This window comes from Dermochelys coriacea, chromosome 1, assembly GCF_009764565.3.
Source record: "Dermochelys coriacea isolate rDerCor1 chromosome 1, rDerCor1.pri.v4, whole genome shotgun sequence".
Classification (NCBI taxonomy): domain Eukaryota; kingdom Metazoa; phylum Chordata; order Testudines; family Dermochelyidae; genus Dermochelys; species Dermochelys coriacea.
Window position 1 is genome coordinate 167,164,629 of NC_050068.2, and position 6,000 is coordinate 167,170,628.

Sequence of the window (6,000 nt, forward strand, 5' to 3'; positions counted from 1 at the left end):
ATGGACTTTCCAACCCTGAAGTGGTTTGCAATTGACCGATAGCTGTCTGATGTTGCCAGCTTCCAGAGGCCAATAGCCACCTGATTCTACCCCAATATGGCTTCCCTGAATCAAGTTCTGGCGGAGTGGTGAAAGGTGTAGTGCAAGCTTATTACACTGTTCCATGAAGGTCTGTTTTGTCATTCAGAAGTCTTGAAGCCACTGCTGGTCATCCTAGCTTTCCAGAATAATATGATCCCACCACACCATGCTGATTCTCTTGGACCAGAAGCGACTGTCCACTTATTGCTATACTGTGGCAATACTAACATTCACCATATCTGCTCCAGAGGACTCAAAAGGATTGTCATTCATTTTCACGGTGAGCCATCTCCAACACGTCAGGAAGTTCTGCCCAGATTCCCTCCTGCATCTTGCCAATCCCCTGCTCCACTGCGTAAACATTTGTCCCGCAATAAGAAGTAGAAGCAGAACCAGATCATCATCCAGTTGCTCCATGTCTTGCACCAATTTTGGCAGGAAGGTAACATGCAGGGCTTAAATTCAGCCAGAGCTGTCTGGAACAGAACTATGGTAAATATTTTCAAACCCGTGGGGCTGAAGCCCTGGCACCTTCCACGGGTCAGACGCCCTGAGCCTCTGCCCTTCATTGGGCTGAAGCCCCAAGCCATAGGGCTCCTGGAAATGATGAGAATTTAAGCCCTGGTAATATGAACTGCCATTGGCAAATGTGTGAAGGCGGGGGACGGTACCAACAACACACAGCACAGCAGTTCCTAGAGTGTCTCCCTTGACACTCAGACCCCTGGGATACCTCCCCTAAGATGGGTACCACTAATGTCACGTAACAAAAACAGCAGTGTGGATATGTGTATATGTGTGTCCACAGCATTATGCTTATGTCCAGCACAGCATATGTGAACAATCATCGCGGAATAGGAAACACACACAAGCATGTACGGGGTCAGGTAACTGAGTATGCGCACCAGTGTAGATGTACCTGAGAAGGCTCCTATTACCTTTCCTATTGGCGAGGGCATTAGTTCCCTCACAATTCTGTTATTATGTAGAAGAGCCAGAATTCTTCCAAGAGTTTGGCTCCCTCCATAGCCAATATCATTTTTTCCATTTACACTCTGAGGAAACACCGTTTCTTCATACAGAAACATCCTCAACTCTGTGATTCTATGACAAGTTTATGAATGGTTGACAGAAGCAAAGTGTGGGTGGAAATCTCCAGGCCAAACTGTTAACACATTTCTGCTTCTACAGATATAAGAGCAAGACAAAAATATGTATGCACAGATCTATGCATTTCATGTTATTGTGCTTGAAATGGGTAACACCATTGTTCTCCCCTTCCCATTGTTGTTCCCCTCTATTAACATATTTGCTTCCACAGCCAATTGACCTTGCAATGAAGGGAAAGCAGACAACATGAAGTTATTTTTTTTCATGGCATTAGTTGGAATCTGAGATGATTCCATTTTTGTTACCTCCACAATTTCTCTTCTCGGCCACTATAACCCCCCTCGGGAAATCTAGAATCACTCAAGCTGGAAATCACTGATCTACAGAGACAAGAACAGTCCCCTTGATTACTAATTGCAATCCGTGTGCTATTCCAAATTTCTTAATATGTTCTTACCAGCATATACTTTTGTCTGTAATTTTAATATGTTTTCTTTTACAATTTTCTTTAAAATATGTTAATAGATGTGCACATGAAAAGATGTAGAGCTTAAGAGGACTGTTGTTGCTTGACAAAGGCTAAGCATGAACACAATCCAATGAAAATGTTGAATTGCATTTCCTTAAAAGCCAAAAAATAATTCCCAGAAGATCAGATACTGATTCTGCAGTGAAAGAAAAGTAACTTGTCCGACAAGCTAGTCCTCTGCCTCCCCGCCAATCTTTCATTTTTTGAACTTTTCATTCCTTTTCACTTCTTTCTATTGTGCTTTTCCCTAAGAAACCTAGGAAATGTGGGTGTAAAGAACTGTTTCAAAACAAGATTAAGTTTAAACCTGCATTAACCATGACATTCAGTTAATATTTTATTATTCATGGTGTGCAAACAGATACTTGTCGATGTACAAAGCCACAGAAAATGTCAGTATCCAATAGAACTTGGTCTAAATTAGAACATTTCCATAGCAACCTTAACTTGACTGCATTGCATTATGGTCTTTCCTTATGGGCCAGATTCTGCCACCCTTTCTCAGGTTGAATAGCATGTGACTCCGCAAGTGATTTTATTGAAATGAATCTCAGTAAGGAAAACTAAATCTGACCCTACATAAATACATAAAAATTAGCTGTAATTTTACAGTAAGTAGAGACAGAGAAAAAGGATAAGTAACATTGGGTCATTTTCTGCTGATGGTGTCAAGATGCATTATTTATACAGCCCACTAGTGTCCTCTGGAAAACCCTCCTCAGCTGCTGCTAATAATATGGTCCCATCTAGTACTGACTAAAGCTGCTAATCAAGATACAGTATTTTGGTAAACAGCTACCTAATCTCACTACTTGCCATACATCAGTACCCTGGCATACCAAATGTCACTATGAAAAACATGTTTATTTTGAAACAAAAATCATTTTTAATATTCTCTTTATTAGTTTTTCATATTAAAACACACACAGAGAAAATTGCCACCAAAGATATAATTGCACACAGATTCTGTTTTGTTCTCTAATATACTTTCCCTTTTTGATTATTCAAACATAAAAGCTGTCCAGGAAATAGTATTGGATGAGAGTGCCTATCGGTAACACCAGGAGAAAAAGAGACATAACATTTATTAACATAAGAACTGCCATTCCAGATCAGACCAGTGGTCTCTCTATTAGTATTAGCCCAAGATGCCATCTGTGACAGTGGCTGATATCAGATACTTCAAAGGAAGGTGCAAAAAAAACCCCAATAGACATATGAGCAGATGCTTTCCAAATTCTTTATATAATATTTAAAGCCCAAACTCACCTCTTCCCTAGAGCTTGGTATTATCAATAATGATAAAAACAATAAGATAACATAACGAGCAGTTCAAACCTTCTTCCCAGTCTTGGCTATACCTGTGGTTCTTTCCTCAGGATCCCTCAGATCACCCCCTAGATCCTCTCTTCTCCAGAGAGCTTCTCCTACCTCCGTAGGGTTGCCAAAAACTGAATTGCAGAAAACCAAACACCCTTGCCCCACCCCTGCCCCACCCTTCCCTGAGGCCCTGCCACTGCCTGCCCCTTCTTCAAGGCCCTGACCCCGCTCACTCCAATCCCCCTCCCTCCCTCGCTTGCTCTCCCCCACCCTCGTCATTTTCACCAGGCTGAGGGCAAAGGGGTTGGGGTGTGGAATGGGGTGAGGGCTCCAGCTGGAAGTGTGAGCTCTGGGGTGGGGCTGGGGATGAGGAATGTGGGGTGCAGGAGGGAGCTCTAGCTGGGGGTAGGGCCAAGGGTTTGACGTGAGGGAGGGGGCTTTGGGCTGGGGCCAGGGGTTGGGATGCAGATGGGGATGAGGGCTCTGGCTGGGGGTACAGGCTCTGGGGTGGGGCCAGAAATGGGGGGTTCAGAGTGTGGGAAGGGGCTCTGGTCTGGGGCAGGGAGTTAGGGTGTGGGGGGTTGATGGCTCCAGCTGGAGGTGCGGACTCTGGGGTTGGGCCGGGGATGAGGGCTGTAGGAGGGGGCTCTGAGCCAGGGATGAGGGGTTTGGGGTGCAGGAGAGGGTGCGGGGTGCAAGCTCTGGGCGGGAGTTTGTGTGTGGGAGGGGGCTCAGGGCTGGGACAGATGGTTGGATTGCGGGAGATGGTTGAGGTGCAGGCTCCGGGCTTATGTGGCTCCCAGAAGTGGCCTGGGAGTCTGAACTGGGGAGTGGGGCTGGGATGGGGGGCTTGGGGTACAGGAGAGGGCGCTGGGCTGGGGAAAGGGATTGGAGTATGGGCTCTGGGCTGGGGTTGTGGGCTCTGGTTGGGGCCAGAAATGAGGGGTTTGGGGCATAGGAGGTGGCTCAAGGCTGAGGCCAAGGGGTTCAGAGTGCAGGAGGGGGTGTGGACTCCAGCTGGGGGTGCAGGCTCTGGGGTGAGGCTAGGGATGAGGGGTTTGGGGTGCAGGAGGGGGGTCAGGGCTGGGGCAGGGTGTTGTGGTGTTGGGGAGGGTGCGGGCACCGTGAGGGTGTTTGGGTGTGGGAGGGGACTCCGGGCTGGGATAGGGGGTTAGGGTGCAGGAGGGGGCTCAGGCAGGGGGTTGGGGTGTGGGGTTCCAGCAGCACTTACTGCTACTCCCAGGAAGCAGCTGCAAGGTCCCTGCAGCCCCTAGGCACATGGGCAGCCAAGGAGGCTCCGCATGCTGTTCTCACATCAACAGGCACCCCCCTTGCAGCTCCCATTTGTCGCGGTTCCTGGTCAATGGGAGCTGGAGCAGGCACTTGTGGTGGGGCCAGCTCTTGGAGCCTTCCTTGCCACCCATGCGCCTAGAGGCCGCAAGGACCCGACTGCCACTTCCGGGAGCTACGTGGAGCTAGAGCCGGCAGTGAGCCTGCCTTAGTCCCGGGCCCCCGTTGCACTGCCGACTGGACTTTTAATGACCCGGTCAACGGTGCCAACCAGAGCTGCCAGGGTCCCTTTTTGACCAGGCATACTGATCGAAAACCGAATGCCTGACAACTCTACTAACAGTATTAAAATATCTCAGTGGAATATTTCCTGAAAACATTCTGTTTTTATCGATTCTGAAACACAAGGCACTGAGCACTGTTTCCTAAAATTAAGTACTGATGGAAAAGCTAATAATTGAAGAGGCAGTGTGTTTTAAATTAATGCTATTATTCCACTTTCCTGCCAAGCCGCTCGGGAAGGACTTAGGTTTTATCCTCAATATGTTTTCTAATCTATCCAGGAGTTTGAGACAAATCTGTTGTCTAAAATAATCGAATTATCACAGTCTTGCTCCTAAAAGGATTTAGAAGGTCTGTTTATTTGCAGAAATTGTCCATGTACCAAGCTTCTGTCATGTTTATTGAGATATTATGAGTACGTAGGAATAGCTCGTGGTCTGAATTTCACCTTACTCAGTGGGAACCTTTCACTAACACACAAGAATTTGTGAGCACTCTTTCAGGATATGACATGTAGTACGCTGAGAGCAGCTGTAGTTTAATGGTTTAATTGAAAGAACTGAAGCAGAGGTCATACTGCAATGGCTGTGTTTTTTCTAATACTGCAGTATGGACCTAAATAGAATTTGACTTGTAAAGAAAGCTATAATAATTAGAACTTTAAGAGGGGCTTACTATGACAGTAAAGTATGTTATGGTTGTGACTAAGGCTGGTCTACACTACGAGGTTAGGTCGAATTTAGCCACGTTAGGTCGATTTTATAAGCAATGCGGCTACACAACCAACCCCATTCCGCCGACCTAAAGGGCTCTTAAAATTGACTACTTTACTTCTCCCCAATGAGGGGAGTAGCGCTAAAATCGACCTTCTTGGGTCGAATTTGGGGTAGTGCAGATGCAGCATTATGCAATTCGATGGTATTGGCCTCTGGGAGCTATCCCAGAGTTGTCCAATGTGACTGCTCTGGACAGCACTTTCAACTCCGATGCACTAGCCAGGCACACAGGAAAAGCCCCGGGAACTTTTGAATTTAATTTCCAGTTTGGTCAGCATGGCGAGCTCAGCAGAACAGGTCCCAGAATCGCAAATTAGCTCCAACATGGAGCAAATGGGAGACACTGGATCTGTTTGCTGTATGGGGAGAAAAATCTGTGCAGGCAGAACTCCAATCCAGCAGAAGAAATGCTGATATATATGCCAAAATTGCATAGGGCATGATGGAGAGAGGCTACACCAGGGAGACACAGCAGTGCCATGTGAAAGTTAAGGAGCTCAGGCAAGCCTACCACAAGACAAAGGAGACAAACAGTCACTCCTGGTCAGAGCCCCATACATGCCGCTTCTATGATCAGCTGCATGCCATTCTAGGGGCACTCTACCAGTACCC